The sequence below is a fragment of the Misgurnus anguillicaudatus genome, chromosome 22 (genome assembly GCF_027580225.2).
Source record: "Misgurnus anguillicaudatus chromosome 22, ASM2758022v2, whole genome shotgun sequence".
NCBI classification, from domain to species: Eukaryota; Metazoa; Chordata; class Actinopteri; order Cypriniformes; family Cobitidae; genus Misgurnus; species Misgurnus anguillicaudatus.
The window spans coordinates 14,716,067-14,740,194 of NC_073358.2; the positions used below are offsets into that span (position 1 = coordinate 14,716,067).

At 35.8% G+C, this 24,128-nt stretch overlaps 1 long non-coding RNA gene across 1 annotated transcript in view; it reads left to right on the plus strand.

Moving 5' to 3' along the window:
* Positions 1–21,778, plus strand: part of LOC141358810 (uncharacterized) — a 38,604-nt gene extending 16,826 nt beyond the window's left edge. Inside the window, exon 2 of the long non-coding RNA XR_012365253.1 lies at positions 17,279–21,778. This is a non-coding gene — a long non-coding RNA (uncharacterized lncRNA). The remainder of the gene's footprint in view (positions 1–17,278) is intronic.
* The last annotated feature ends 2,350 nt before the right edge of the window (positions 21,779–24,128 follow it).

A 24,128-nucleotide genomic window follows, 5' to 3' on the forward strand; every position in this document is an offset into this window, starting at 1 on the left:
ACAGCACATGACAAAGAGGTCTTAATCATTTTTACTACTAAAACTGAAAGTGTTACTGCAAGTGTACAGCAACTACGAGCATATATTTTAAAGAAAAGAGTTGTTTTTGTAAATTGCTACTCTAGTAAATGCGTACATTTAATTTTTCATCACAGTTAAAAAATCTGAAGTAAATAAACTGAGGACTGTACGTTATTATATTCATTTACATGCACATGCAATCCCATGGACAAAAAGATGACAGCAGCTCAGCTAAAATAAAATTAAGCATAATACTGTGGCATATAAGGCTACGAACTTTACAAATGTTTGTCATTAATAAAAAAAAAAAAAATGTGCCCAGCCAGGATTCGAACTCCGATCGCCGACAGTACGTCTGGCCCAACTACTACACACAGCACTTCCCACTAGACCAGCGATAATGACGAGTGGATACATAAGAAATGTCAAGGCATCTGTATAAATGTAAGAGCACCACAAAGACTGATATTAGTCATATAATGATATTTACGTATATATCTAAAATTACTGCAAAAAATAATAATTTTGCTCACATAAATGTAAGCGGATATGATAAAAAACACTCGGGGTCTCAAAATCCACAAGCGACATAAATTTAACTTCTTACAAATGAATGCAACATCATCATCTACAAGATTCTCTATAAAAGTACATAACATTTTAGTCACTAAGACGATGCACCTAAGTATATCATATTAGCTTTACAAGTCATTTCAATTTACGGTTTTAATTTTTTTAGTTGAAAGTTTAGTGTAATATATAAAAATATAAAGTCGTAAGTTAAAATGGTTTGCACTGGCAATTTAATTATAACTTAAAGACAGGTAAAAAATATTTTACAGTGTACATGATAAAAATGTGCACAATGAATGAATGTACTAAAGCAACTAACAAGATTAAACACCGCTACTCCTTTAAAAATGGGGAGGAGACCACAAGAAACTCAGAGTTTACAGGATAAAACCTGCTCCCGACCAGGTTAGGTTTAGAGAGTATGTTATTCCGGAAACAGACTCTGAGTATAAGTTACCTCTCCTTCTGAAACAGGCTTGACTTACCCCGCCATCTCAGGTTTAACCTACCTCCCTTTTTGAAACGGAAAACTCAGAGTTTCCCTTATTTCAGGGTTAACAAACTCAGAGTTTGCACTTAACCACCTTTCTGAAACGGGCCCCTGCTGTTGTCTGTTTACTTTTGGAGACAGAGACAATTACAACACTCATGGAAATGTTGGATTACTGAGGACATTTTTTCAAACAAAATGAAACAAGCACTATTACTTTGATAATGACTTCATGCTGTGTTGAAAGACTGTTCTCCACAACATATACTGTATAAAAAACATATAACGTTACACTCATCGATGATAAATGCTCGTCTGAGAAATGTATTTCTGCTTTTCTTTGTGCGAAGGGACATATTATGATCAAAGATATTGGACTTTGTTATTATGATCGAGACTTTCTCCATCTTTAACATCTAGAAGCCCCGTCTCAGACTAGTAGGACATGTAATGGTGAGTTTAGACATTTTCTTAATGTTTATAGTGGTGTCATTATTATTTACAATTTATAGTCAGGAGTATTACTCCAGTCAACTATTTAGGGGGGCAGACTCTGTGTCGTGTGACTGTATGATTTACTTTTGTTGGAATAAAATGTACACTTAAATGACAACACATGCAATTTTGTATTGCGCCATGTTGTTTGATGGTCATTTTATCATTAAATAACAATCTCTCAAACGAGTTCTTTAGTAAAATCACTACCTGTTGAATCTGTCGTAGCCTACACTCTAAAAAATGCTGGGTTGTTTTTTCAACCCAAATGCTGGGTTGAGACTGTTGGGTAATGATGTTGGGTTAATGTAACCCAATTTGGGTTGAAAATCGTTTTTAATCTGTAACCCAGCGGTGCTGGGTTGGGAACGCGGATGTGAAAGAGAGCATGCACGTCACGCAACAACTCGGAGGACACCAGTTGGAGAAGCCGCCATTTTCTTAGCGCCTTCAGGTGGAAGAAAAAAGACGTTTATGCAGTTTAAGGTAAATAAACATACAAATTTCAAGTAATTATCAATTTGTTTTTATCCAAGAGCATTTTAAGATTTCGTGGAAGGTGGAAAAGTCAGAAAAGAGTTATAAGGAAAATTCGCGCTTTTTGCCTCAAGTCTTAACTGCCGCTTTTATTGGTTTTCTTATGTCTTATTTCCAAAAATGTTGTTAATAGAGTCACAATACATTATCACTATCATATTCACTATTTCTGTAACGATTTTACTGTATAAACGCAGTTTTACACATCTCTGCTGCTCAGTCGACTGCGAAGAAAGTGCGCCACACACTGTCATTGAGACGCTGGGCTTATGAAGGGAAAATGTAAGTCTATATTTTAAAATTGCTTCTGAATATGTTAACTTTATTTTATATGATTTGCTGTATTAGCTTTGAGTTTGATTCGGTGAAGTTTATCTTACTTTGCTATGTTTATCTTAATTTAACCATAAAAAGGCGCAAAAGTGAGCAGTTTTCTGTATGCACAGACGCACATGTGGTGTGTCCGGTCCAAATCCGGACAAAAAGTAAAACTCAAAAGGTAATAGGATGGTTAACAGCAACAAAATGGGCAGCCTACGGCTGTACTTCGTTTAAACATCCACATACTGCGATACCTATTCTTATTAAAGGAATTATAATCTGTAAAACTAAATCAGTTATCTATCAGTTATTATCTGCTGTGACGGATCGCAGTTGATCCGTACGGATCACGAACCACGGTTCGGTTCCCATGCGATTCGCGGATTAATACGCAAAATTAAATAAGGAAAGTTCATTTGCAAGATCATTTGCACGTGTTTCAAAGGCTTGCAAATTTTAACATTCAAGTGATCTTAAAAGTGAGCAGCATTCTGAACGCACAGACGCACATGCGGTTGATTGTGTTCGGTACAGTTCCAAACAGATATCCTCACTGTGCCCTTCAAAGATTAAAACGCTTGATGTGTAAACTTTAGAGAGAGTTGCGCAACTGTGTCTCATACTGTAGTCGATTAAAATACATTTGGTGAATAGAGCAATGAAAAACAACGTAACGTTTTTATGTGGAGCGATTGCATATGCTGCGTCGTTTGTAATTCGTTTTGTAATTCATCTTTTGAGTGCACTTAATGCTTAAGTGCACTCAGAAGTGCACACACGGAGAGAAAAGCAAGAGAACATACAACCTTTCTGTTCTTGACAGGGCACAAACAAAATGATCTCCGCAGTATTCTTTTTCTAATGAAAACATTTGATTATGTCTAAAGTTTATGTATAGATTACAGTCAGAAACCAGTCACCTATAGTAACTTATATTAACCTACTTAAGTTTGTGTCATTAATGTTAATCAAACAACCCAAGACAAAGAGAAAATCACTTCTGTAGCTCTAAAAAATAATTTTATTTAATTCATACAATAAAGACTTGTAAATTATGATTTATTTGATTCAATTTCTGTACCTAATGCTAATTGTAGACGTTACTTAATGTGCAACTTTCTTCTTTTTTATAAATGTTTGTAATTTTTTGTTATTAGATTTTTCCCACCCCTTTTTTTGCTGAACCGTGAGTTGTGTCATCTGTCACAACCCTATTATCATAGTAAATCATATGTCTGATGTCACATGAGTTATCCCTTGGCTGGCCATTTTGTTGAGTTTAACCATCCTATTACCTCCCTACATTATGTAGGCATTGAGCGAGTTCCTTTACCAAGGAGAGGTGGTGATTTTCTATTTATGCTCGTTTCATTCTGAGTGAAAATATAGCTTGAGTTTGAGTGTGCTGTCACAGTTTTTTCTTACACATTTGGATTTATCAATTAAAGAGCAATGAGACATTATACATGTTTTCAGTTCTATAGAGACACAGAGCGCCATAACCACACTGTCAAAGTCCCCATTGACTTTGTATTCCGAGAGGCTGCCTCCTTGTCATTTCTGGCTTATAACAAAAAACAGAATAATGCCTAAAAGCTGCTGTGTGACAGTATGTATTCAGCTAATAAGCAAAAAAAAAACAGAAATACCTTTTTATAAGCTGTCGACCCCAAAAAACGAGCGTTTAAATACACAAAAGTGGAAACAGGCAACTTTTCAAAGATCTACTATTAGTAGAACAGCACCCACTAGGAGGATCCACTTTTTTAAAGGCTGGGTTTTTTCCTTAAAGGTGCAGTGTGTACATTTTAGCGGCATCTAGTGGTGAGGTTGTGAATTGCAACCAACGCCTCAGTCCACTGCTCACCCCTCGCTTTTGAAACGCATAGAGAAGCTACGGTAGCCACCACCGGAAAACAAAATAAACACATAACGGTACATAATGAAAGGTCTTTATACACCCCTGATCATATAGTTTTGTATATTATTTTGCATTTCTGTCAAGAGATCTTTCTAAAAATGACACACTGCACCTTTAAAGGCTGGGTTTTACGACTCGACAGCTTATAAAAACTTATTTCTGAGTTTTTTGGCTTATTTCTGTTTTTTTACACCTTGTCACACAGCAGTTTATAGGCATTATTCTGTTTTTGTTATAAGCCAGAAATGACAAGGAGGCGACCTCTCGCAATACAAAGTCAATGGAGACAGTTGCATTGTTTTCCCCCTGGTGGGCGTGGTTTTCAAATTTGCAAAACTGCGCTCCGTCTCTATTGAACTAGGCAACTGTAGTCAGGTTTATAATGTTAACTAGCATCATGACCGACAATTTTGCCTTGCCACTTGATTGGGAATTGGGAAACTTTATTAAATTGGGATGTACATATTTTTGTCATAAAATGTATTTATCTGTTATTTTCTCTTAGATGGACGAATGTGAAAGCTAAACTAAGAGAATGGAATCTTGAAGAGTTAATTCCCACATTTGAAGGTATGTAGTAATATTTTACAGGGTTCATTGTAATCATAAGCAGTGGTAGGTTAATACAGAAGCAGAAAAACAACCTAAGGTGGGTAAGTGCTCACGTGAATATGTGACTAATCTCACTTGAGGTTCTTTCAGCTCACAGTTTGCAAAATGTTTTATGAACAATGTCTCAGGCAGGATGGACACACTTGATCCTGTATCCACAATTAATTCCACTGGAATTTTGTTTCCTTGTGGTGCTTCCAGTTCTACTTGGCAGCGGATTTTGTCAGGAGACTGATTTACAAGCAACACAGTCAGTTCAGGCACTATAACTTCTTTCACTTCTTTGACACTGGCCGTTTTACATACCTTAGCAAAATGTCCTTTCTTTCCACAGTGGTGACATGTAGCAGAGGCAGCAGGACAAGTGTGTGCGTTGGCCAAGTGAGTATTTGATCCACAGTGAAAACAGCATCTTTTATTTGAAGTCTGTGGCTTTCCATATTGTGATGTCTTTTGTTTACCTCTTTTGAAACTGGATTTTGTCCTCGAGATGGCTTGAACCTGAGCAGGATTTGAACTAGCAGTTGAAAAAAGTGTTGCATTTTGTACGGCCGATTCCACCTGAAGCGCTAACGTAGTAGCGCGATCTAATGTAAGTTCCGACTCGAGTAGTAGTCAGGAAAGGCCGTTCAATGAGTTGGTCCCATAGCATTTCATCCTCAATTTCTCCAAACTGACAATCCACTGCTAGATGACGTAACTCCGATATGTATTGACTTACGGTTTCATCCGAGCGCTGTGCGCGCTGTCTGAATTTATGTCGTGCAGCAACAACGTTCACTTTGGGCGTGAAATGAGCATCAAGAGCCGCCATGGCTTCATTATAAGTCGTACCTCCATTTGGCAGTGTGTAGAAAAGTCTCTGGCCCTCCGTACCGAGACAATGTAATAAAACTGCACAAACTCTGGCATCAGGCCATGCATCACCCTGTGCTCCGATAACAAGCAAGTAGTTTTGGAAGATTTTCTTCCATGTAGAAAACGGAACAGTGGGTTCTCCGACCGTTGGAAGAAAAAATGCAGGCATGGGTACAGATGCAGACATCGTCGCCAATTTTTGTAATGTTTGGAGCTTAATATGTAAGGATTGTAAACGAAGAAAGCATCACACGGTTCCAACATTACTCTTACTTTATTCTTCTCAATCAGTATTTCTACAGAACATTTAACTCCTGCAGCCTCTAGCGGGCTGGTTCAGTATTGCAGTATATTAACATTAACACAGGACATAACATAAATCAATATGTCTCTGCATCCCCTTGTTCCTACGAATGCACGTTAAAAGAGATCGCATTCAGCCATCGTGGTTGGTTTTTGGAAGAGAGACGCTATAAAGGTTGTCTCTGCACATTCTTTTGTTAAATGGATTTCGGTTTAATAATGTGGTTAAAAGTTGATTTCACTTTGCACTGTAGTTGCAACCCAACGTTTTTCCTTAATTTATATTTGTTAATAATTTGAGTGACAGGCGTCCTGTTATATTTTTTTCTGTGACGAAAAACTAAACAGCAATAAAAATCTTATTGAAACAATAAAAATCTTGCTTATATTAAACAGCTTTTTATTAATAAAACTAATTAGACGGATGATATGGTATCTGGGTTGTAACAAAAATAAATGAAAGACAAGTTACTACGAATGCTTAGTATTTGTCCATAATTCATTTTATTAAAACAGAACAACAATAATTTGTAAAAGGGAGTTGCTTATTTTAAACAGAACATTTAACAAAAACAAATAGACCGAAAACGTAGGCTACCCGAGTTTCTGATAAATTGATTTACGTTTTTTTATTTATAAAACGACAACAGTATAAAACATGAACAAACTCACTTAAATTAAGTGAAGAAAATAAACTTTTATTATTTACCGTATCCTATGTATTAAACAAGATTTCAGATTTTCACATAGCCTCTAAATTCTGCTGGTTTATTTTTAATACTGCGTACTAAATATCGGACAGAACACATGTTGGGTTACTAAATACACCTATGTTGGGTTGTTGAATGCAGTATAATTTAATCAATAAATGAATTATTAAATGTACTTTAAGTAACACTGGTAACGCTTTAGATTATGACCCTCAATGTACTGCGTAATTAAACAGAATTTACAGCGTACCACGGAGTAGCCTATCTTCAGTAGGTTACGTATAAGGGAATATGTTATATGTTTGTGTAAAGGGTTAAGAAAATGTAAAATTATAAATTATTTATACCACATTTTATAAAATTTTATGTTACACTGAAAAAAAATTATTCACTCAATTTACTCATTTTTTAAGGTAAGTGGTTGCAATCAGTTTATTTAGGCTACATTTGAAAAAAAACAATAATAAAACTTTTGTTTAAATGGAGCTTAAATAAATTGATGAAAGTATGTATACAGTGGACATCTACGAGCCACGTTGGCAAATAAAATATAACACATTACTTTTATTTTAGTAGCCTAAATGCCTGTTAATAGCAAAAGTCCAGCTGATTTAATGTGGTTATCCGTTTTTTAAGGCAAGCACATTATAAATAGCAACTTCTCCCCTATTTACCAGCTATAACATATGTGGGCTGTAATTTGAAGTGGTGTTCTATGAAATCAAGTAAAGTGTGCTGTATAAGAACACATGCATAGACTGCAAAATATTGTAAAATTTGATTAGGGTCAGCGTATTGGAATTGATACTGTAAATGTTATTTACCCTTTTTATGTATGTTTTTTTTTCTCTTTTATGTTTTGTGTTTTTATTCATTATATATTATAAAAGCAATAATTATTTTATAATTTTATTTTCTATTTTTACTTATTGTCACCATTAGAATTAGGCAACTATTTTATTATTTCTCTAATCTTTGTTGGTCTTTTTATGTTTTGTCTTGTTGGTCGTAAGATGTATGTATACATAAATGTTAAAAATCTAAAAAAAAAAAAAACAATAAAAAAGTGTGCTGTATAAAATCGGATATGCTTGACTTTGAAACTTATGTCAAAAATATTTTATTTCAAATGACACAATAATGACAACAAAGCCGCACCTATTTTATTTGTTTTAATGAGTGTTATTATTGGGAGAATGAAACGTTGCAGTATGTGTGTAAATACAAGCATTTTAGCCAAATATATTTATGCAACGTCAAACCAGAACGAAACAACAGATGGGTATCGCGCTGAAGCAGGCTATGATCCATATTGCGCAAATGCAGAGCGCACGCCTGTCTGCTTGAGGCTTGCTGGAACGCGATCCTGAGGCGAAATCTATTTAGGGTTTAAAAACTTTCTACACTATGGAGTACGGCTGTGAGTGATGTGGGCAGACTGGATAAGGTGACTGGTTTTGTTAATGTTTTTTTTTTAAGAAAGTTGTCAGCTAGCAAGTAACAACAGGTTAAGTTAAGTTAGCCTAAAGTCAACAATACCACAATAACTGGCTTGATTTCTGTCAAGGCACAGTGAAGAAACATTTAGGCTTTATATGTAATGCAGAACAGCTACATTTGTGAGATTACAGCAACTCAACATCTGAGTCCTTGTTGGAACAGAAGACCAACAATTGGAGAAAGGCGAGCAGCAAAAACATCGGAAAATTGTCATTACTTTTTATTTCACAAAAAAAAAGGATGAGTCTTGACTTAAATAGTGTTGTAAAGATGTTTTGCAATAAGTTGTTTTATAAAATAAAGATGACAGTATTGTGTATGTTTATGGGTTTTACCTATAACTATATTTGTAACAAGAGGTAAACAAAGCACCACTTTTTTACACTCTGCAAACGTAAGAGTTACTTGGTAACTCATATAGCTTATACAGAACAAAGAGGTACAAGTTGCTAAATTTTATTGTACTACACAGATAACCAAATTAAGTCAGCTGCACTTTTTCTATTATAATACAGTCTATAACGAAATAAAGTGATGTGCTGTTATATTTTATTTACTGGCGTAGTTCGTGTACAATGCACTTTCATAAGGTATATTAAATATGAACAAATCAAAATAAAATTATTTTAAAAAAGTAATAAAATACTACGTAATATTACAATGTTATAAAAAACGTAAAGATTATAAATAATCCATAATTTTCCATTTTCTTAGTTTTAGCAGTCATGTCAAAGGAATTAGCCAATCAGTTTACTACCATCTTAGAAGCCAGAATTGGATTACTGTAATGGACTCATCACAAGAGGGGGCGAGTCAGCATTTTACCGTATCTATCTGGAATCTGCTTTAACAAGAGATCAGATGTACACTTTTACATTGAGATAACATTCGTTTTTTTACTAACATTTGTTTATTTTACCTCAGTCTTCTTCTGTTGCTTAATTCTTTTAAAAGATTAAACCAACTTTATTCCCTTTTTATTGCCATTTTAAATTCTTTAATGTCATGTAATTTTACACAATTTGCAGGCGTAGACGTCACGTTGGGCACGCGTTCGAGTGAAGTGCAGACGTAGACGTCACGTTGGGCAGACGCAGACGTCACGTTGGACAGGCGTTCCAGTGAAGTGTAGACGCAGACGTCGCGTTCGGAAGACGCAGACGTCGCGTTGGGCAGACGCAGACGTTGCGTTCAGTGACACGAGTGTGTGTTGCAGAGTCATAATTTAGATCCTTTTGGAACTCTATACGAACAAGCCTATTCTCTTCTCATCAGTTCACCAGCGCAGCGCGTACACTGGCGCGGAGCAGAGCGAGACCTCTATGGATTTTAAACCCTGCATATGTATCCGAGTCCTGATCGGGAGACAACGTCCGATTCCGATCGAGTCTGAAACCACGTAATCGGGGCATCCCTAGCTTCATTTTCCAGGTTTCAAAATTATTTTAAGATAATGTAAAAAGTTAGAGAGGCTGAAGTACATTGTAATAAAATAAAAATAAAATCTTTTTTAATACTAAAAATCTTAATGATAAATATGTGTGTGTAAGACAGTGGCGAAGCTACCCAATCAGAAGCCCAGCAAACACAGAACGTTCCCCTAACGTTAGTTTTTGGTTATATTTTGGTTATTTTTTTGGGAACCAAAAAATAACGTTCTGGGAACATTATTTTTAGGTTTTATTTTTTGCAACCATAAAATAGCGTTCCCATAACGTTGTAGGGTGGTTATTTTTAAATAACCTAAAAATAACTTATACAGAACGTTATTTTTGGGGAATTTTTTTGGAACCATAAAATAACGTTCCCATAACGTTGCAGGGTGGTTATTTTTAAAATAACCTAAAAATAACTTATACAAAACGTTATTTTTTGGAACCAAAAAATAACGTTCCCATAACGTTGCAGGGTGGTTATTTTTAAAATAACCTAAAAACAACTTATACAGAACGTTATTTTTTGGTTATTTTTTTGGAACCATAAAATAACGTTCCCATAACGTTGCAGGGTGGTTATTTTTAAAATAACCTAAAAATAACTTATACAAAACGTTATTTTTTGGTTATTTTTTGGAACCATAAAATAACGTTCTCATAACGTTGCAGGGTGGTTATTTTTAAATAACCTAAAAATAACTTATACAGAACGTTATTTTTTGGTTATTTTTTGGTTATTTTCTGGAACCATAAAATAACAGTATAGCGGCAACCAATAACCGCTCAGGGGCGAAGTATCGAGAAGAAGCATTTGCTGACACGTTCCAGTTGTTCTTTGATGATATTTATTGTTGAGACATTCATGTATACAAACAAACGAAAACAAACTAATTTATAAACAAAAACGCATACGATGATGCAAAACACTAAAGACAGACATACTTTTAACTGATGATAAAGTCCATAAAGTCACATTAAAATAGACCAATAAAGTTTACGTGATGAAGTTTTACGTTAAGTTTTACCCCACAGTTTTACGTTCAACAGAAAGTAAGCTTTCCCACTTACTTCCCCCGTGTTCCAATACACACACACAATAACAAACAGGAAATGGAGTGAAATACTTATACAGGTGAAACCAGTGAAATACCATGACCCGGAAGTGAATACTCAAAAAATTACAAAATAAAGGTTCAAACATATAGTGCACTTACATTCCAGCCCCTGATTATTACACAATACATCTGTAATAATCATCAAATATAATTAAGAATAAATATAATCATTTACACTGCACTATGGCACATACATTTTCATTGAGTTTTTTCTTTTTCTTTTCAATAAAAGTCTGTTTAGTTCATCTTTGTAGATACAAAGTTTGTCCTCAATAATGTAAGAGTTATGTCATGTCCGTTGAGAGCTCTCAAATGTCACTATAAGAAGTTAGTCCGTAGATTCCTTATGTTCCTCAGCTTCAAGAAGACAACAAATTTTTGTAATTGGTCTAGTTAAGAGGGAACTCTTAGTCTTGATTTTGACTTGTCGTACAAATCCTTTTTTGTCCTTTATGGTGTCCACAATTCTACCCATATTCCAGGAGCTCCTTGGTGCATTGTCGTCAACTACAAGCACAACATCTCCCAACTGAAAGTTGCGTGTTTTTACAATCCACTTCTGTCTCTCCTGTAGTAGAGGTAGGTAATCGGTTATCCATCGCTTCCAAAAGAGATTTGACATGTACTGAACTTGACGCCATCTTCTACGCGTATACAAGTCCTCTTTTGTGAAGGTTCCAGGAGGTAATGTCAAATTTGTCTTCAATAGGAGAAGATAATTAGGTGTTAAGACTTCTAAATCATTAGGGTCAGAAGAAGCTCTTGAAGCTCAGAAAAATGTAAGACCTTCTTCGTCCAAGCGCTGACCTTGAACAATAGCATTCAGGATTTTCCTTATAGATCGTATTAATCTCTCCCAAATTCCTCCATGATGCGAACCAGTAGGTGGATTGAATGTCCATTTTATCTTCTTTTGAAGAAGAACGTCGTTGATCTGATTTTGGTTCCAATTTTGTATTGCTTCTCGTAATTCACGTTCAGCTCCGACAAAATTTGTCCCATTATCGGAGCATATTTCAGCCACTTGTCCACGTCGTGCAATAAAGCGTCTTAATGCATGAATAAATGAATCTGTATCCAAGGATGTAGTCATTAGTCACAAGATAACACCGTAGCGTTTTAGAGTGACTCTTCCACGTTTTATCTCAAAGGGACCAAAACAATCTACTCCAACATGAGTAAACGGTGGTTTATCTGGTAAAACTCGATCTGGTGGTAAATCTGCCATTTGTTGATGTCCTGCAGTTCCATGGAACTTTCTACATACAACACATTTTGATAGAATTCTTCTTATGGCTGCAGCAGCTCCAGTGATCCAATATTGTTGTCGAAGGATAGCCAGCATGTAGTTTCGCCCACTATGTCCAACCTGTTCATGAATGTGGTGCAAAATCAGGTTAGAAATGTGCATATCCTTAGTCAGTACAATTGGATGTTTAGCTTCTTCAGGAATTTCTGCATTACTAAGACGACCACCAACTCTTAAAATACCAGACTGAAGTATGGGATTGAGATGGTAGAGAGAACTACTTCTCTTGACTACTCCGTTCTTTTGCAGACTTGTCAACTCATCAGAAAATTTCAACTCTTGACACAGTCGTATGATTTCCATTTCTGACTTTTCCAACTCCTCCAATGAAAGCAGGTCCTTGTGTCTAATAGATGTTAACTTTTGTATTCCTTTATCGACAGTTGTCATCTGCTGATATGGATCCACGGCCTGTGGCTGTTTCCGCTCTCTGACACGATCCAACAGTATTGTCTTTAAGCGAAGAATCCATGCAACAGCCTTTTTCAGTCGCATCAAAGAAGAAAAGTAATTAAAGAAGCGTAATAAGGAGTCTGATTCTTCCTTGACTTCTATCCTGTTTACCAAGACACTTCCTTTCATTTCAGGATCATTAGCCATCATTACATCTTGACATGTAGGATCTACTGGCCATTCTTCTTGTGGCTGGACAAGAAATGTAGGACCAGTAAGCCACATACTATTTTGTAGAAATGAAGCCACTTTTACTCCTATTGATGTCAAATCCGCTGGATTACTCAATGAATTCACATATTTCCATTGTGATATGTCAGAGTTCTTCAGAATTTCTGACACTCTGTTAGACACAAAGCACTTGAATGTTGTGGTCGTATTTCGTAAGTACTTAAGAACCGAAGTACTATCTGTACAGAAGACTGATTCCTGAAAGGGCATCTTAAGCTCTCTCATCCTTATGTTGTTAATGCGACTAGCAAGTGTGGCAGCTGTAAGCTCCAAGCGAGTGTAGCGGTAGGCCCATAAGGGAAAACATTTTACAATGTAGCTGCCTACGCCACCCTGTAAAACAGGGAAATAATATAATATAAATCAATTTTATTGAAAAAGGCTCACAGGAACACTGCTTCACAAGAAGGGGTCTTGAGACATGGATACCAAAAAATACAAAACTTTATTATGTTAAAACAGGAATATTAAAATCAGTTATGTACGATGGCATCAGGCTAGAAGATCTAGAAGTTACTATAAAGGAGACCGAGGCCTGCCTATGGTAGTCCAAATGAATTAAGGAGCACACAGCCCCGGGATCACTGCAACCTTAAACACCCGGTGCTCCACTCTCACCACACTACACACACAGGCATCAATGGTGAACACACTGCACTCCAAAAGTCCCACCACCGTACTTGAGGCCTACTAATGGACAGCCGGCAGCCTCGGCTCCTGTAACAAAGGAAGAATGAACCAAACAAAAGAAATTTTAGTATGAGAAACCTAAATTAAATAAGCAAAGAAAAAATTTCCAAAAGAAAACTACTAAACCACAAAATAACCCAGCTACAGAAATGAGGTCTTAGCAGAATGAAGGAGTGTACCTCCAAACTCACAGCAATTATCAAATGCTAGACCACATACAAAATACGTAACTGGGGCAAATACATAAAGAAAACAATGAAAACAAATGAAATTCAACACACAAACCAAATAAACAAAATAAGACAAATACTTACAAATAAACAAAAACCAAAACTACGTAAATACCACAAAATAATTCAAAATAAGTATTACACAAAAGAACCACAAAAGCTACCTGCATTACGATCAAAAGTCCAGCCAACTGGGGGAATGCACCTCAAGTTCAGATTAATGGTGCAGGACAATTTACAATCAAAGCAGGCAGAAACATAAGAAATACAAATAAATGAATAAACAAATTTAACCAAAAAAGACCCAATTATACATTTATTTAACTGGCTTTAGCCGACGCCTTAGCTTTAACTGGCTTTAGCCGACGCTCTGTCCCCAACGTCACGCAACGTTGATGCAAGCGGCTTTAAAGTTGCACCGTAGAAACAATCACAGACAAAGCAGCAGCATCATCATAAATAGTTGCCAGCTAATCATAGTCCCAAATCCAAATATTCCTCCTACAGGGAATTAATTTACAATTTTTCCAGCCTCATTAGAAATATTCCAGTGCAATAAAACTACACGTACCTTAAACGTCACTGCGATAGCGCACACACCCAATCGCAGCAGCCAGCACCAGTTTACACAGGAGAACATGCAGGAGCAGCCACGAATAGTAATTATTCACGAGCCATCCAAGAGCTATGAATCGAATGTTTAGACACTTATTTCAAGTCACACATTCAATAAGCGATAGGCTACACAACACACTCGCAAACCAAACACGTACCTTATTATGTCTTCACTGATCATGCACACACAAGGGCGGCGGCCGGCACGAGATTACGCCGGGGAAGGTTAGATACAGGAAGTGTCACAAATGATAATCAACACGAATGATCCAAGAGCTGCAAACAGAACAGGGCAAATGCGGAAGCGGGAGGAGCGAACCGGAAGGGGCGATCCCTGGCAATGACGCACGGAAGCGCTTCAACACACAAGCGGCATCTTACAAACCTGCTTATACCAGGCTACGTGATATCTAATTGGACCACTTGTACAGCTGTAGCAAATAAAAAAAAAGCCTAATAGAAAGGACATCCCACTACACGAGGAATCGTAGTGGATTTCAACGGCATAACTCTTGCCTTGCTTGCTAGAAGAGTTGAATGTGTCAAATTATTGGCGTTGTGAATCAACAGGTAAGACACCACACCGAATCCTTGTTCACTTGCGTCTGAAAAGTGGTGCATTTGAGCAGATGATACTTCACCAAATCCATCAGGCTTTATACACCTTTTGACCTTGAAACTTCCCAAATGATGCAGGTCATCTAGCCACTTCCTCCAACGTTGTATATAGTCTTCAGGAATAACATCGTCTCATCCAATTTCCTTTCTGCATAGATCTTGTAGGATTATTTTTGCTGATAGAATCACAGGTGAGAGGAATCCTAAAGGGTCATAAATGGAACTAACGACAGAAAGAATTCCCCTTCTGGTAAAAGGTCGTTCATGGACTACCACCTTAAATTGAAAGGAGTCTGACTGAGCACACCATTGTACTCCCAGGGCTCGTTCTAGTGGTAATACATCATGATCCAAATCCAGGTCCTTTACCTTGCTCTCACTGTCCTTTTCAGGTATGGCACTCAATACGACACAACTGTTACTCATCCACTTAGTTAAGTGAAATCCTCCATTGGCACACATATCAGTGAGGTTCCTGTACAGATGTACGGCATCAGATACAGATGTTACAGAGACGAGACAGTCATCCACGTAGAAGTTATTAAACACAACGTCCTTTGTCTTGTCATCATATAGGTCCTTTTGATCTGTTGCACATTTCCTTAATGCAAAGTTTGAGCAACTCGGTGATGATGTAGCACCAAATAAATGTACCACCATTCTGTATTCCTCCAAACTGTTGTTCACATTACCTTCAGGCCACCAAAGAAACCTTAAAAGATCACGATCTTCTGGGTGGACTTTCACCTGATGAAACATAGACTCAATGTCGGCCATCAGGGCAACAGTTTCTAGTCAGTTTCTAGTACGCTAACTAGTGAACTAGTTAGATCAGGGCCATGTAAGAGATTACCATTCAAAGATGTACCTTGATAAGAAGCGCTGCAATCAAACACAACCCTTATTTTGTGTTTTTTAGGATGGTATACACCATGATGTCGTATATACCAAAGATGTCCATCACATCTTTCCAACTCAGCCATGGGTACTCTTTCTGCATAACCCTTACTAATGACATCTTCCATGAAGGTGGTGTAGTTTGCATGAAAGGTAGGATTCACATTGAACCTTCTTTGCAGATCTACAGCACGTGAAGAAGTTTTATTTTAATCCCAATCTACATTAATATGATGAATATGAGTTTACCATTATAATCACACGTAATTTGTTTACTATGAAGTTATGCAGGTCATGTGTTATGTTGTGTGGATCAGGAGTTTGTTTGCCATGGGATTGCTATTGGAACCCAGCTGTGTGTCTTCATGTTTCAGGGCACAAAGGATTTTAGTATTAGCAAATAGCCAAGGGTCAAATAGGTCAAGGAAAGGAGACACTGGTCTGGTCTGGGGACTGTCATGTGATTCTTCAAGTTACAAGCCTGAACAGAAACATATTGTTAAAGCATATGGAGGGGAGGGACAAAGACCATATATATTTACCAAGCCTGGCTCAGAGCTTCAGACTGATTTGGAGAATGTCCCCAGAACTTCACTCGGGTTCTGGGGAGATTCATCAGGCAGCCTCGGCTTTTGTTTTGTCCGGAAAATAAAAGTCTATCTCTTGAAATCGGAACCTAAGACTGAAGATTGTTTCATTTGAGGAAAAGGAAAACCACAACATTTGGTGCCGAAACCCGGGATAGAAAAGAGCTGGACAGTCACACCACCTGGGCGAACCTGACGAGCAACACAAACAACGTATGGCCATAAGGTAAGCACTTTTTGCTTATTAAATTAGGTTTGTGTTGTTTGGCAGACTTTGCTCAACGTGGTGAGAAATTTAAGCTCTTCTAAATTTAAGAACCATACATGTGAACTGGGTTTTGATTTCAAGGGTACAATCTAATTAAGGCATGCATGCATGAATCTGTGTTAATTACTTTGGCTTTGAGGATCAAGGTGAATTGAAACAGATTTTAAGTTAAGAGAACGCGTAAGAGTTTTGTATGCAAGGTTGCATATGCTGCGTCTATCGGGGAAAAGGATGACGTAGAGGTTTAAGTAAAAGAGAACGCGTAAGAGTTTTGTATGCAAGGTTTCAATTTGTGCGTCCATGGGGGTATAGGTTGACGTAGAGGTTTAAGTATAAGAGAACGCGTAAGAGTTTTGTATGCAAGGTTGCATATGCTGCGTCTATCGGGGAAAAGGATGACGTAGAGCTTTAAGTAAAACAGAACGCGTAAGAGTTTTGTATGCAAGGTTGCATATGCTGCGTCTCTCGGGGAAAAGGATGACGTAGAGGTTTAAGTTAAGAGAACGGATAAGAGTTTTGTATGCAAGGTTGCATATGCTGCGTCTATCGGGGAAAAGGATGACGTAGAGGTTTAAGTAAAAGAGAACGCGTAAGAGTTTTGTATGCAAGGTTGCATATGCTGCGTCTATCGGGGAAAAGGATGACGTAGAGGTTTAAGTAAAAGAGAATGCGTAAGAGTTTTGTATGCAAGGTTGCATATGCTGCGTCTATCGGGGAAAAGGATGACGTAGAGGTTTAAGTTAAGAGAACGGATAAGAGTTTTGTATGCAAGGTTGCATATGCTGCGTCTGTCAGTAAGTGGATGACGTAGAGGTTTAAGTTAAGATAACGGATAAAAGTTTAAATCGTTATGTGAATTAACGATTGGTTATTTGTTGAATGATTTGTGTTTGAGTGTGTATGTAGGCCTATGCAGCTGCATAATGTGTGTTAGTGAGAGAAATGTGAACGTGAATCTGGTAAACCAGGGAGAGGCTTTCCCTTGGGCAGTTGGGCTGTTAAGGGGGGTTTATCCTGTGAGTATAGGGTAAATTACTATGTTAGAGTGTGGAAGAATGAGCCCTAAAAAAATTTAAAAAAAAAAAAATAAATAAATAAATAAATGCTAATGGGTTACTACTGAAAAATGGTTGGGTTAACAATTTGGTTTATAAGTTATCAAACATACATTTGAAATGTAAGGTTTGGTAAAAACAATTGACACCAGATGGGACATCAAAAGGAGCACAGAACCTGAGACCACAGCTGGCTTTCTCAATGGACAATGCAATTAGGTGGCCACCTACAGAGATGAGCAGTTTTGCTTGTTTAAAGATTGTATTGTTCACCTGAGATGGCTCGGGGTGGTCAAATCACAAGTGCTGGTCAAATCACAAATGCTCTTCCAAATTTAAGAATAAAAAGGGGAAATTAAAGATTACTAGATTAATGATAAGAATAAAGGGTTTCATTTTCAAGAGGAATGGGTGCTAGGACAGATGATGGTTTATGGTGTGAATGAGTTTTATTTTTGTCGTTGAGTGGCTTGGATAAAGATTTAATGTTAAGTTGAGAAAATGCCTAAGAAGTTTCGCGAACCTGAGTGTTACCGTGTCGGGGCAGACACGTTGGGGTTCGGAGAGAAGAGTTATTAAAGTCCTGCAGGTCAGGTACGGTCTATGTGTTATTTGTTTTGTTGTTTTGGAAGGCCCGGGCTGATAAAAGATATTGTTTTTGTTTTATTTGTCATGTTGGATTGGTAAATTGTGTAAGTGAATCTTTTCCATGTCGACTGAAGTGTAGTGGAAAGATGAATTTGGCCAGGTAGTCTAGATAGAGTTGTTTTATTTTATTTGTGTGAGAATGCAATGTGTCTGGGATATAAGGAGTCTGAGTGTGAATGTATGAGATGGAAAGAGTGGGGGCTGAGTGAGTAGTGGGTGTGTCTTTCTTCTGTTGCTCTGTAGAGAGCACAGAGAGGTGTTGTGTTACAGGGGTGAAGATTGTTTAAAACTATAAAAAAGGGAGATAAAGTTTGAAAATATGAGTAAGAGTATGAATAAGAGACAGTTATAAATGCTGGGTATTAAAGATTAGAGTTGCAGACATTGTGGTTCTGAGGTATTGTAGCCAAAAATATTAGTTATTACAAAAAGTATACAGCTAATTCTAGAAATTAAATAATTCGTTTAAATGATTGATTAAAATAAAAAAAATTGTGCTCAATAGGAAAAGATTGCTTGTCCAAAAAAGGACAGATGTTGGTGATGGTATTTGATTCTATTTGACGAAACACTACAAAATATTATAAAGGAAATTTTATTTTAAAGACACATTGGAAATCTAAGTAATTATTTGGAGAATATATAAATTGGATAAATAAAAACAATAAGTTTGTGAAGTGGTTAAATGAGAAATAACTATAAAATATAAGGTGTGTTATATTGCAAAGGAAAGATTATGGCAGTCACATTAGTGGAAAAATAAGGATTAAACAACTGTTGTGTGGAGAATTAGAAAATAGAATAATTGGGTGTTCAAATGAGGAAACATTTGATGTGGCATTGTGTGAGGAGAAGTACAACTAAATAAAAATATAAACTAATGAAAGATAAGAGGAGATAATTAACAGACAAAGAAATGCTCAAAGGGAGAAAGAGAGAGAGAGAGAGAGAGAGAGAGAGAGAGAGAGAGAGAGAGAAAGGGAAAAGGAAAGCCATAGCTCAAGGGAATTGTGAGATTAAAATCTAGCAGGAAGACAGAAGTAAAGCCTTGAAAAGAAAAAACAACAAATTAGAGAAAAAAGTAGAGACCAAGTTATTAAAGGTGGAAATAAAGAGGAAAATAAAAAGGTCAGAAAATTATTAAAAGGTGAATGACACAGATAAATTTTACAAAGATAAATTATTACAAAATGAAGAGGAGTCTTCATCTGATGATGGAAGGTGGTCACAAAATAAATTTTATTTTAAATCAAAAGGCAATATTTTGCATGGGTCAAGCTGAAACATTGAGGGGCTGATCATTCCCATCCTTTGACATTCAAGAAAAGTGAATAAAAAACTGGCAAGAAACAGACAATGAAAAACTGTGTGCAACAAAGTGTTGGAGGAGCAAAGAGGACTATATGAAGCAGTGAAGGGGGGCACTGCGCTGACAATTACAAAGACAAACACCAAAAAGACTGAGTGGAATCCAGAAAGAGACCCACAAAGACAATAATGTTCTTGGAGACAAGAGAACAACTGGACTATACTTTTTCTTCTTCATACAAGCCTTTGAATGAAAGAGGGGAAGAGTGAAAGCAGCCGTCCAATGTTTAGTTTGTAATTATAGGGACACAAACAATCTTTAGGGGAAAATCAGCTAGTCAAATTTAAAGGCTGATCAAGAACTTATGTTGTTAGGTGTGACTACCTTTTCTGAAATCAAATCAGACTCCTATTAATCTGACAGGAAGAAATGCATAATGAAATTTGGGGGGGGTTTGAATTTGGTATCTACAGAGGAAGTTAGAACTCCAATGATGGTACTAAGCTAAAAAGCAAATATAAATGGCATCGAACAGCTATGGCAGAAAGGAAAATAAAATAGATAAAAGAAATAAATTGAAAAAACACCATAGGATACTATAAAAGGTAACAAGAAAAAGCTGTGAGAATAGAAAAAAAGAAATAACTAATTATTGTAACAAACATACGATTTAAGGAAATAAAACTAAATTGTATCTAGTCACGATTTAAGACCAATTAATGACAAGAAAAGATTGATGATCCAAAAAATTACATACTTTGCTTACAAGTGTTTCTCCATTTGATAAACATTTTTACTGTGAATTAGGATTTGCATAAGAAGTAGATACTTGCATTTACGTATTTAATTATAAGGGAAAATATTATACAGGTTTAGAATGGATGAACTACTATTACAACATGCGGAAAGTTAATTTGGTTGATTAATGCTAAAAAGTTGATAAAATGATTGGTTGTTATTGAGTTATAGGGACACAGGAGAACAGTTGATTTGCCAGCATGGGCAAACAGATGTGGAAGCTAAAAAGGGTCTCAGAGTGTCAGGAGATCTTTTTAGATTGTATAGAAGTGAAAAATCTCAGTCATAAATATTATTATCATAGATGTACATGGGGCAAATAAGTGGAATGAAAATAAATTATTTGATTCATGAGAAGAATAAGGATTTTGAGTTGAGATAAGAAGGGAAAAATTGATGTGACGGATAAGAGAGAAGAAAAATTTGACTATCATCTATAATCACAAAGGATGGTGGATAAAAAGGTATAGAAAAGGAATAATCATCAAAGCCATACTTAACAAAATGTGTGAAAATACTAATCATAACAGAACTTATGTTTTACCTAAACTAACAACCGTACACCTTTAACACTGCATGAAATATTCGCCGATAGACCTATGCGTATTGTAAAAACATCTGGAATTAAGTGTTATATGAACAAACTAATTGTCTATGTATTGAGTTATTTGTGTACAGAAAAAGCTGAAAGGAGTGGAGGAGGAGATGAGAAACATGACTCCTTGTGTGAGATGATCTAGCTTATCTGAGGTTCGAGAGGTCGCAGGAGGCCAAACACGGCCACAGGGCGCCTAACTGGGGGAGACAAGATGAGACCAGCTCCAGAACGTCCAAGTGGGAGGAGCAGCCAATGTAACAGAGCTCGTAGGAAGGAGAGAAGGAGAAAGAATGCCAATGATATGAAAGAAGAAACATCAAAACCAAATCAAAGTTAAAGCAATTCAAGTATACCGACGGATGGAGAGCAAAGTTTTGAGCACCGAGAGGAAGAAGTGAAAAAGAGAAATTGTCAAAAGAAATTGATTTGAAAAGAATGAAACCGATAACTACAGAAGATTTGCATTTCTACAGTCAATTAAAGAACGAAGCTGATTATTACAGAAGATTTACATTGCTACAGTCATTTAAAATACAAAGCCAATTACTACAGAAGATTTGCAATGCTACAGTCAATTAAACTTCCTGGCGATGGACTTTTGCCTTGATGGACTTTTGCCTTAAACGAGGCCCAGTGAAAGATCTGCAATAATAATAATAATAAGGAACAGACTCTGAAAGAAAGACTGAAAACATAGAGACATTGAACAGAGAACTTAAGGTGGACATTTTATGGGAAACATCCCAAAGATAACAATGATACAAATGGGGAATATTTACAGTTAAGGAAATATATTTGCAAAACCAGATTTCAATAATGCAATAACATTTTCAAGTCCACATACTTTGGGGTGATAAATTCAACAAGAATTCTTATGGATTACGAGAAAAAGTTTAAGGTCAATTTATCTGGATAATATTTAGGTCTTTTGGGAAATTCTGAGTTTAAAAAATACATCTGGTAGGCCACAATTTGGAAATTTGTGTCAATGGTAGTAAATAACACTAAAAATAAAAAAGGAAAGATAGATATTTCAGAATGGTACAGTAAAATTCTGAATGGTACAGTAAGATTACAATCAAGAAAATATAAGCCTTATGGAATTATAGACTTAAGAAAATTAAATAGGAAATGTTTTATAACAAGAATTTTGAATGAATCAACTAAGAAACCTCTAGATCTATTATGAAGACATCAAAAAGTATAACTTAAGGTGTAAAAGTGAGAAGAGAAATGCTATTAGAAGAATAATATAATCAAATCAGAGCAACATATACAATGAAGGTATTGGAAGATCAAATAATATCGATTGGAGAATTATTTTGGATTGGTAGAAAAAGAAAATGCTTGACCTCATTAGGAGGGAGAGAAAAAGTACTTAAATATGATGGAGACAAGAAATCACTACAAAAGAAGGGTATTTAGAATCCTTATAAAAGGATGAACACAACAATTAATCATCAATTATATGTAGATTCTGTTGATCAACCAAATGGATACCAAATTAGATTAAGGCATGGGATTAAGCTAAATAAGGAACTTAATAAAGTTTTGTCAGAATAAGAATACAGAACAAATAAATTATGTACAGTACTACAATCAAAAAGTAGATTATTAAGTTTACAAATAAGGCATTAATTTATATCTTAGGATAACAACTAGATGCAGCCATTAGAAATACATGATAACATATACTGAATCAATTTTAATTAGAGGTTAGTGGGTAAATGACGCGTAGGTGTCTGGTTAGAGAACCAAATGAAAGTTAAAATATGATGGAAAAATTTACTTGAAATCAACAAGAATGTTATCAGGAATTACGTTACAAGACAGTAATGAATTTACAAATAGTAAACGAGAATTCAAGCAACTCTGATAAGGATGGAAAAAATTTATTTAAATTGTGATCAAGAATTATTATGGATGATTTACTTAGTTATATTATGGGTTATTTCCATTTACTAGTTTTATTTGAATTAATTACATTTATGCGTGTAATATGCAATCTTTAATTAGTTTATTATTGGTTATTTACATTTAATTGTTTTATTTGGAGTAATTTACTTTCATTTGTGTTGAAATCTTTCTTTACCTAGTTTTATTATTGGTTATTGCTCTTTACTTTGTTTATTTGAATGAACTTACATTTATACTTGTTTATTATAATTAATTTTTACTTTTTATGCTTCAATTCAGTATCAATTAGTTATATTTACTTGTTTTGAATTTGAACACTGAATCTATAACATTTAATTTGTGTTTATTATGCATACTTTACTTTTGTTTTATTATTTTTTACTTGGATTCATTAACGTTGACTTTACATTTACGATGCTTTATCATATACTCTACATAGCTAAAACGATAACTGTAAGCGTAGAACCAATTGCGCACAAACTGTTTAGGGCTTAAGTACTTTTACTTTTACATTCAAGTCAAAATGAGAATGGAAAGATGTTTGTCTTATTGTCCATAGTTCGAAGTGCAGTGGCATAATTTAGTAATTGGTAAGGTATAGTGGCTTTCTTTAGCCACAAGATATTAATAATTGAAACGCTGAATTATGAAACTGCACTCCGGATTAAAATAAACAGGAAAGGTGAGGCTAAATTAAGCCTCAGAGCCAGTGTTGCCAGATAGAGTTGATGGTTTCCAGCCCAAAAGTGTTCCAAAACCCGCCCAAACGCACAAAAAACCGCCCAAAATATTTAAATCAACATTTTGGTTTAATTTGATTAGCATTTAGTTATTTTAACTTACACAATTAATGCAACATACTATAGCTAGCGACACCAGAACAGAACCACACTAGCAAAATGACATAACTTGTTCACAACAGCTACATTATGCTCCCTCGCCCACACGCACAATGCACTTTTACAGCGTAATTTAAGTGTTTTATGATTATTCAAATACCCAATTCGTTAATA